Raw genomic sequence first — 10788 nt, forward strand, 5'->3', positions numbered from 1 at the left:
GATAGATTTAACCTCCTTTTTGCTTCCCTTGAAGGTTGGTACCATCTTCAAGCAGTATTCTATGCATACAAATTGATGGACTTATACCTTTGATGTCGGTTAAGGTTCATCCAATTGCTTCTTTATGCTCTTTTAAACCTGAACCAATTTCTTCTCTTGTTCGTTGTGAGTCCTTTTGAGATTATGACCAAAATGTCTCATCTTTCTCCTAAGTATATGTATTTAAGGTGGTCGAGTAAATCTTTTAGTTCCAAATTGGGGGCCTGCACATAGAATGACGCATTTGTTAGCATTTGATTTTGCTTGTTCAAGAGATGATGCTGAAAATACTTATTCTTGGTCATTCTCATCATCATTTTCTTCAAGGTCTGATTATGCACACAATTGCAACTCACAATCAATATTTTCTTACGTAAAGACTCCTACACAATTGAATCATGCATAGGTTCCCAATCTGATAAAAATTTGAAGAGCCATCAAGAAAATAAAAGAAAGATTTTCCAGCCAACCTCTCTAACATTGGTCTATGAAAGGTAAAGGAAAGTGATCTTTCCTAGTCACATGATTAAGCTTTCTAAAATCTATGCCATTCGACAACTTTTTTGCACACACATTGGTACAAGTTTATTGTTCGAATTTCTTACTATAGTGATCCCTGTCTTCTTTGGGACAACGTGAATTGGACTTACCTATTTACTATATGAGATTTGATAAGTTATTCCTGCTTCTAATAGTTTTATGTATTTCCTTCATCGCCACTTCGTTCATGGATAGATTTAACCTCCTTTTGCTTCCCTTGAAGGTTTGGTACCATCTTCAAGCAGTATTCTATGCATACAAATGATGGACTTATACCTTTGATGTCGGTTAAGGTCCATCCAATTGCTTCTTGCTCTTTTAAAACCTGAACCAATTTCTTCTCTTGTCGGTTGTGAGTCCTTTTGAGATTATGACCAAAAATGTCTCATCTTCTCCTAAGTATATGTATTTAAGGTGGTCGAGTAAATCTTTTAGTTCCAAATTGGGGGCCTGCACAATAGAATGACGCATTTTGTTAGCATTTGATTTTGCTTGTTCAAGAGATGATGCTGAAAATACTTATTCTTGGTCATTCTCATCATCATTTTCTTCAAGGTCTGATTATGCACACAATTGCAACTCACAATCAATATTTTCTTACGTAAAGACGTCCTACACAATTGAATCAACCACATCAATTTGACAAATAGATTGCACATTATTATGGTATTTCATTACATCAAGATTATTGAATTTCGCAAGTTTGCCTCTAAACTCCACAGACATAGTACCCTCATTGACGCCAGACAGAATAGTGATTATCCTGTAGGCTAGCTCCGACAGACGATTCACAAGAGAAAATTCGCCCAAAAACCAGAGAAAAAAAAGTCTCTAGGGTTTAATAAAATATTATAAAATCAATAACTGTCAAAAGCAGTCCACAAGCCGGACTGTTATAGCTAAAAAAAATCGTCTTTATTCGAATTTTGCCAAAAATAGCAAAAATCGTATTTATTCGAATTTTGCCAAAAATAGCAAATCCCGAAAATCACTCTAATTGAATTCGAAATAAAATAAGCAATCTCCCAAAAATCCGGTCTAAATCGGATTTAAATTGACTTCCTAATTAACAATCGAAATATTACCATAAATAGTAAAAAATAACTAAATCTAGTGATTCGGAGGGGAAAACGGCAGAATTTGAGGTAGAAAAAAAGGCCACATGGAGCGTAGCTCAATGTGGAGAGCGTGCGCGTCGAAAAGAGCTTTCCGGATTGGGGTCTTATGCGCGATTCTGACACCTGTAGCCAAAGTTATGGCCAAAAGACTGAAACATACTCAAAACGACCCCAATAAGGAACATGTCACAATCAATTCCCGCCTTTGCGCTGATCTGCCAACTCATGGTATCTCAGCGCCATCAACGTGCAATCTGACAGCTCAGCATCATCTGTCTCAGATCCCCCTGCATCACTCATCCACATCGATCTTGGTCTTTGATGTCTTCATGAATGGTCTTCCTAACAAGATCGAAGGTGATTTTGAAGATGAATTACATTCTATTTTCAAGATGCAAAAATCTACCGGAAAAATCAACTCATTAACATGTACCAAAACATCTTCAACAACCAAGTGGGTGAATATGAGAACGATCAGATAATTGAATTACCATGTCAGTTTCTTGCAAGTCATTCAATTCATGTTATTAATCGAAGCTCCCAAGTCTAACATAGCATGCTTAATTCTTTTATTACCAATAACATATGGTAAAGAAAACATGCTCTGATCTCCACATTTCTCTGGCATATTTTTTTGCAAAATGGATGACACATTTTTGCTTACCTGAACCCTTTCTTTTTCTTTCGGTTTCCGTTTATTAGTGCATAATTCCTTCAAAATCTTGTATACTTAGGAATTTTCTTGATAGCATCCACCAATGGAATATTAATCTCAACCTTCCTAAATGTATCCAAGATAACATTTTTCTCATCTTCCTTTGGCTTATATAACCTGCTAGGAAATGGAGACAAATGAGTGTGAGATGAAAATGATAGTGGAGGATTGAATGTTACCTTTAACAACACATTGAATCTTCCTTTTGCTCATCTTCTTTTAGGTGGAATTGATCCTGAAGGAATTTTTTTACCGCTTGTCAGTGAAATTGCACTACAATTTTCCTTTGGATTCACCTCCGTTTATGAAGATAATTTTCCAAAATTTTGTGCTTCCAATTTACTGACGTGGCCAATTGAGTAATTTGATTGCCTAAACTTTGAATTCTCATCCTCATTTCCTGTTGAAGTACGTGAATTGTTCCCCTTGTTTTCTATTGAAATACATGAGTAGAGTTAGCTAGACTTTTGAAATAACCCTCTAAAGACATACCTGAATTTGAAGATTGATGTTCGGCCAGTCTAGCAAAATTTTTAGGGTTATATCTTTGTTGTCCTCTTTGATTCTTGTAACTTAGATTTTGGACGATCTCTCCATCTTGGTTGTAAGATTAGTAAAAGGATCGTTCTTCCTTTAGAGTTGATTTTGGAATCCACCTAAAACATTATCCTCTTGTACCAATCATATTGCAATGTAGAAACCATATCCGTAGGATGCCCTTGAATTGAACATATTCCACAAGCTTTTGTACTTGTACCTGTCCTGCAACAATTTGATGAACCAAAGTAATTACGTCAGAAATTTTATTTTTAAGAGAATCAATTCTTACCTTGCTGACTTGGTTAACAGATTTGTTCATCTTGTACCACATTTTTGGGAATTTTCATCCATGTACGAAATTAACTCCTTGGCTCCTTCAGGCGTGAGGTTCACTAAAGCTCCACCACTTGCTACATCGATCGTGCTTCTATCCATTGGCAACAATTCTTCATAGAATATTAGATTAGAAGTTGGTCCATGATTTGATGACAGGGAAAACTAGCGCATAATCACTTGAACATCTCTCAATACTCGTATAAAGTCTCATCAGTGAGTTGCGTAATGCCATAGATTTCTTTTCTGATGTTTACGGCCTTGGAGACATGAAAAAACTTCTCCAAAAATAGGCTCTTCATCTCATTCCATGTAGTAATTGATAGCAGAGCCAATCTTTACTTGATCCTTTAATGAAAAGAAAAGAAGCCTTTAAACTAATTTGTTCACCAGTGACTCCATGTGGTTTTATTCCGGAGCAAACAATATAGAATTCTTACAAATGTTTGTAGGGATCTTAGCCTGCATGTCCATGAAAAGAAAGAAGTAAGTGATTTAAACCAGATTTTAACTTAAAATCACATTCAAAATTAGAAAAAATTATGCATAAAGGTTGTTGATTTAAATCTAGGGCATCCAACTCCTTGAGAGTCCTATTCGCGTAAAATGAAAAATAAAATAAAGCAATGAGAAACTAAAATAGCTCCGCGACAATGTTGCCAATTTGACAAGGTTGTCGAAGTCTTGTAAAATAAAAACTGATTTTATTAAAATAACTTGTAGTAATAGCGAGATCAGATCGAATCCCAAGAGAGTTGAAATTAGAATCTCAATGTTAAAGCAATAAAAGTAAAATTGGGGATTTTGGTTTATGAAACTAAAATCAAGAAATAAAACTAAAACTAAAAATAACAAAAATCAATTCTTACCAAACTTCAATTCAAAGGTGTGTTTTTCATCCGAATATAATTTTGATCATAGGCTTAAAAGATCGATTTTTCAATATCCACGTAATTAGTCACCTCCTCGAAACCGTAACAAGTATGGTTCCCCTTTTATAATTTATTATCCTACTCATTTGCAACAAACATTCAAATCAAATCTTACCATTAATGACATCATTAAGAATCATGAGAACAACTAAAACAAAATCAATTAATTTTGTACCATATTTCCTTGGAGACTATCATGTGTAATGCGAAGTTAGGATAATAAACTGTAACAAACACAAATCATGAGACTTACCTTACTTATGATTAGTGATAGAAAACTCAATATTGCGTTAAGCCATCAATTTAATCAATATCAAGAATTCATAAAATAAGAACAAGAAATAAAGATTACTTAGATTAAAGGAGAAATACTAGTTGAGCACAAGCCTCACAAAATTACAACAAAATTGTTTCACCCTTGAATCATAAATAAAAACTTAGCCACTCATGGTGGGATGAAATATAAGAAAAAAGAAGAAGTTATAATGTAGAAAGATAAATAATCCCTAAAGAAGACTGACATGCTCTTTATAGAGAGCCAAAACCCTAAAAGAAAGGTAGGTCCATTTTAATAAAGTCTAAATCAAATGAGGAAAAAGCTAAAATAAAGGTAACCCAAAATAAATAAAGTCTTAATAGAAAAGAGATTGATTCTTGGTCAGATACTTTCAAAATAATGGAAATATCAAAAAAGCGAGTTTCATCCCTAATTTGATTCCAAAAAGTCAAACTCTTCATATCAGACAACAGTCACATGTAAGTCATAAGGTGTAGTCTTGCCTTAACTAAAATAGTCTTATGCTATCAGGCATTAGTCGCGTGTTTTTCATAAGGCGTGGTCACGCCTTATCAAAGATAGTCTTATGCTCAATTCCACATTCTCCCAAAAGACTTGATTCTCACATAGAAGGCTAAAAACACACTTTTGAGCTGATTTTCACCGTTGCATACATATTTCACATTCTAAATCAAAACAAACAATATTTTCATAATTAAGGTCAAATTATAATAAGGATGTGGAGGAATTAAACATAAAAAATGTATCTAATTATAACTTATCACCGATCTGACTTGAAAATATATAGTTTTGATTGACTCTGACCTGATCTGAATTATTAGAGTGTAGATTCGACCCAACCCTACCCTACTCGACCTCACCCCCTTAATTTTTTAAAGAAATTACATTATCATCTGTGGGTTAAGTAGGGTCAGAGTTTTTTCACTCTCCACCTGAACCCAACCCTACTCGACCTCACCCCCTTAATTTTTTTTTAAATCTGACCCCATCCAGACTCGAAACTAATTTTAAAAAAAATCTGACCCAATTGAATCAGGTCAGGTTGAAACCCATTGGTTTTGGGTTAAATTGGCATCCCTACAAAATTAGGCTAATAATCTAAGCAGATTAATTATTTGGCCCAATAGGTCAACCTTAACATTAATTTGCAATCTACGATATTTTCTAATTTAGGGCAAACTAGTCACATCCATATGGCGAGTTTACCTAAATATTATATTTTAAGGGTCTCGGGTCTGTGGATCCCATGGGGTCTAATGTTTAATATATTTCTTGAAAATCGTCATGTTCACAAGATAAGTCATTAAAATATATTATTTTTTGTAATTAAAATAATATATAATAATTAAAATTTAGTTTTTGTAAATCATGGTACTGGTCATGTGGTGGTGACGAGTTTCGCTTAAATTTAAAAATTAAATTCGTTAACTGAACATTAGGAATTTTTTTTAAAATTCCATTGAAACTTATCATGTGGGGTGACAAGTTCCAAAGAACTTTTACTAATTAAACACAATTTCATTTATGTTGTAAATATTTTCTTGTTTCATATCATTTTAAATAGTTCATGTTCATATCATTTAAAATTTATTCATGTTCATATCATTTACACGTCAAAAATGGAATTCTTTTTAAATATAAATAAATATTTTTATGTTCATATCATTTTAAAAAATATTCAATAATAATTAAAAATAAATATTAAAATTTGACAAATTAAATGATTTAATTTATTATGTAAATACTTTACTACAAACTAATAATTAAAATTTATTTTAGTAAATACAATCACTAATAATAATAAAAGTTACTTACATTTTTTAATTCTTGACGATGTCGAGGAGTGGTTGAATGATAATAACGTGTGACTCATCAATTTTTTAGTCATCCGCCTTCATCATGTTCTTTTACGTTTGTTTCTTGTTGAAATGTTGTAGTACATTAGTCCACCACTTCGATTTCCACCTTTGGGTGATAATGATGGACTATTTAAGGTATCTGATGTCAATATTGACATCGTTGTCTCAAAATGCACACCAAAATCACTAGGTGATTAAGCATATAGCAAGTGATCTTATAGACCCGTAACTTTTGTCGAAGGTGGTTGAAAGGGCGACATTGTATCCCATGAACTTCCTTTCCACTCTGAATGGCTCTTTATTAAATCATGATACCGAGGATATACATCATAGCTTGCATGAGATGCAAAATAATTCGTAGAAACAGAAGATGTTGTTGATGATGATTTTTTAGCCTTTGCATGTTTTACCTTCATTTATTCTCATTCGATCAAACCTCCCAACGTTATTAAATATGATTTTGCATTTGTTTCATAAGTTTTTAGGTAGAGAGATCTTGTGAAATCAAGATCATCTGGTATAAGCTCATAATGAATAGGCACAAATAAATATCTCTCATTTTATTGTTGTATGTATGTAGCTTGCTTCCTCGATCAATCCTCTTTATGCTTCCAAGCACTTCTATTCTGTGGAGTTCATCCTTGTTAAATATTTACATTTTCATCGGTTGACAGGACCCAAATTGTTGCAATACTTTTGTAACACCCTCAGACCGATACGGGTGATCCGATCCAATCTGAGGTATCACATTAGGGCTATCGGAGCGACCCACAGTAAAAATCCAGGAAAAAAATAAAATTTATGGTAAAACATGTAAAATCATATAACAATTTATAAATAAAATACAAGTTTAGAAAACCATTCATAAATTAAAAACATAATTAAAATCATACAAGTTCCATACTCAGTATAAAAATCAAATGTGACCTACATGCCCCCCTAATTACACTTGTACCGTACTCTACAAGCCAAGCTCATTGAACTCCATTACTGAAGTCGATAGTGTCACTTGATCGATTCTTTTAACATGAAATGGTGAGTAAAAGTGTGAGTTTGAGAAGTTCAGTAATACAAAACTACCAAAAGAATGCTAAGGACAAGTAGACATGACAAAGCAGAAATTTTCATTATTCTTTGAGGCATATACAGGTTCCTGTGATAATATGAGGTTCCACTGATATTTCTTCAAATTACAGACAAGTAGCTTGTAGCTTAGAGTAAACATTCAGAAGAACAAGTTCATGAGATTAAAATAGATGTCTAGTGTGTTCCTTCAGAACCATAATAAAAAATAATCATAGTTTAAAAATAGTAGTAGTTATTTCAGTAAAACAAGTTTTTTAAAATCACTGTAGTACCCTCCATCCGAATACTCAATGTGAAATTCCCCAGGACATCATCCATAAAGACTTACCCTAGACCTCTAGGATCTATGAGTCTAACATGAATGATCAGAACGGAAAAGATTACCAGCTAGCTGAACCTCATAGGCTCTAGAATCCTATTCAATCAATACCCCAATAAAACAATTTCAGATAGAACCTTTAATATCAGAAAACAGAAATCAGAAGTTGGGTTTATTTAAAATATAGAGTTTCCTCCAACCGTACACCAAATGTAGTACCCCATAACAGGCATCCATAAGGACTTACCCTAGACCCCTGAGATCTAGGAATCCAATATGAATGATCAGAATAAAAATGATTTACCAACTAGCTGAATCAGAGTTTCTAGACACCTACCCAGATAGTACCCCAATAAAATAGATCAAATAGCAGACAGTAATATCATAAATCATGAGCTAATTGTACCTTGTGTCAAAAATCAAAAACCATATATCATAAACTGTACTTTATATAAATCATTAAAAACATTTTTTTCAATAGGGAACATACTATAAGATCCATATATTTTTCGAAGGCTCTTGGAAATTATCAGGAATAGAAAGTATGAACTTACGTAAAATTGATCGGATTTTACGATCGAGATCCCTATTAAAAGGGTTTAATTCCTATCGGATCTAAATAGACATTCAGAGATTGATACTTCAGGGTCATTTAGTATTTCAAATGTATCAAAAAGGTATTTAGGAACCTTTACATCAGAATAAATTAATATTTTCATATATAACCAGAGCGATTCCATTATTTAGGCTATCAGGGGTATTTCGGACACTTTGCTTCTAGTGGATTCTTAGAAACTTAATCCAATAAGGGTGAAACAATGATTTACGGTATTCATGTTGATTTATTAGGATATCAGGTCAACTCAAGCTGAACAAATCCCAATACTGCAATACCTTTCAACCACTCGAATCGATACACTTCAAGAATATTCACACTTTAGTACTGACAACACTAGTCAAACTGATCATCTTCAGAACCATCGTTGAACAGATCTTGAGGAAATGTATGTATTCCAATGGTATTTGTTTTATTTATGTATTGTAGCAGTCTCCAAGATGATCGACGTACTTGGGTTATCGTCATAACCTTTAAGGTTATCTCCATAACCTTTAGGGGTATTTGGGTCATTTCAATACTCAGGGTTATTCAAGTCATTATCTTTCGATTCAATCTTATCATATAATTCAGATATTTCGAACTATTCAGACGTAATTGATACCTTGATTGGTTTAGTCTTTAGGCATTTCTTAGGAATATAACTCTAAGTATGCTTTCAGGGTTATTTTCCACTTTGGGCACAATTCTTGGCTTTTTACATCATAAGGGTATTTTCGTAATTTTACCTAGCATGTTTATTTTCATAATTTATTTTCCAATTATATTCGGTATTTAACCTTTTTACAGAAGAAATCAGAGTTTACGGATTCATTGGTTACTTAAATTACTAATTAACAATTTAACTTGAAATTATTTATCGTTAATCTTCTAGTTACTTACACGAATCCATCGAGTCTTATTCAATTTATCGCCTTTATACCGTATTTAGTATTAGTTTCAGAAATCCTCAATAAGCACGAGACCGATCATTTTCATTCATAGAATTATCAATTATCAAACAAGTACGATAAAGCATTCCAAAGGCAGTGAAGTATTACCTTAATTTCTATGTACATCGATCGACCAAATAATCTCCATCGATCGCTCTTGAACTTTAATTTCACACCCCTTAAAGTCTCGGATACATAGCAAATGAATTTACGTCAGAAACATAATATAAACGTGAAACTTCATATTGAATCGAGAGACAAAACATCGAAAACATCTTATTTAGTTTGAATTTGGTGAAACAAACTTCAGATTCGGACTCAGGTCGTCGAAAAACATGAAATAGAAGTTTTTGAAAATTTTGAATTTTTGGTCAAAGTCAATCATGATCAAAGTCAAAGTTAACTTTTGTCAGGTTAACAGTCAGTTAAAGTCAACGGGTCAGAGTAGTTTGATTTGACTCAGTGGGTTAATTCAACGAGTTAACTCAATGTAACACTGATCAATTCATTGTAAACAATTGATTCAGTCCGATCCGATCCAACTGAACTAGTTTTAGAAAATTTCCTGCTTACTGAGAAGGCCCACGCACGACAGTGACGCGTGGTGAAGTGTAATAACGGAAACAGAGTCGATTCAAGCAGCAGATTACTCCTTATTCAAGGACTCACCATAATCAACCAAAAATAGATAAAAAAATGCAGCCAAACCACAGTGAATCGGATGGAAAAAGAAGATCGGAGCACTTACCACGGTGGACTACAAACAAACGACAGTGGGGCGATGAATCCGATCATGTTTTGATTGGAATGAGCTGAGGATCCCGAATATGAAGGCAGTGAGGCGAACGTAGGCCTAACATGGCCTAAATCGGAGGGAAAAACGATTTGGTTAGGTTTTTGACGAAACTTCCGGGAGCTTTCCACGACGATCGACGACAATATTCGACGAATTGGTTGAGGGGTTTTAGTCACCAGACGAGGGCAAGCACGATGACAAAGACGGTGCACGACACCGTTAGGTGATGACCGAGATCGATGATGGTGCTTGAATGCCCTTTGCTTATTTTATAAAAAATGATGGATGATACAAGTGATTGTCAACCAATATTAGAGTAGCGAGACAATCACACTACTGGCAGTGGTGGCACTATCGATCACCCCTGACCTGAAGTCGATGATCGAAGATGGGAAGATCAGTTGGGTCAGGATTTGGGGTTTCTAAAATCTTGATTTCTGTTTGAAAACGTAAAGAAAATTTGGAGGCCAATTAGCTCAAGGTTTTAAAAATCCAAAAGAAATAATTTATCAGATATTTTGATTATTTTATTACAACTATAGTAACTAGTCTAGAAGGTAGAGACATGGTTCTCAATGCTTTTAGATATGGGTTCAAAACCCGAAAACTATAAATTTATGTTTTCATGTATTTTTGTGATTTGTGGTTAAAGAAAAAGGGTAAAT

The 10788-nt window shown here is 33.7% G+C and overlaps 1 long non-coding RNA gene across 3 annotated transcripts; it reads right to left on the minus strand.

Annotated features, from left to right (window-relative positions):
* Positions 1-480: 480 nt before the first annotated feature.
* On the minus strand, positions 481-10577 carry LOC120182845. Of its 3 annotated transcripts, XR_005521877.1 has the most exons (8): positions 10076-10577; positions 9436-9513; positions 3726-3747; positions 3242-3633; positions 2905-3174; positions 2592-2812; positions 2362-2529; positions 481-1029 (listed from the first exon to the last, which is right to left on the minus strand). It is a non-coding gene; the product is annotated as an uncharacterized LOC120182845 (long non-coding RNA). The 3 variants fall into 3 exon arrangements; XR_005521876.1 differs by having other exon boundaries at positions 2905-3633; XR_005521878.1 differs by lacking the exon at positions 481-1029 and adding an exon at positions 1993-2039 and having other exon boundaries at positions 2905-3633.
* Positions 10578-10788: the final 211 nt, after the last annotated feature.

This window comes from Hibiscus syriacus, unplaced genomic scaffold (genome assembly GCF_006381635.1).
Source record: "Hibiscus syriacus cultivar Baekdansim isolate YM2019G1 unplaced genomic scaffold, ASM638163v2 tig00112738_pilon, whole genome shotgun sequence".
NCBI lineage: Eukaryota > Viridiplantae > Streptophyta > Magnoliopsida > Malvales > Malvaceae > Hibiscus > Hibiscus syriacus.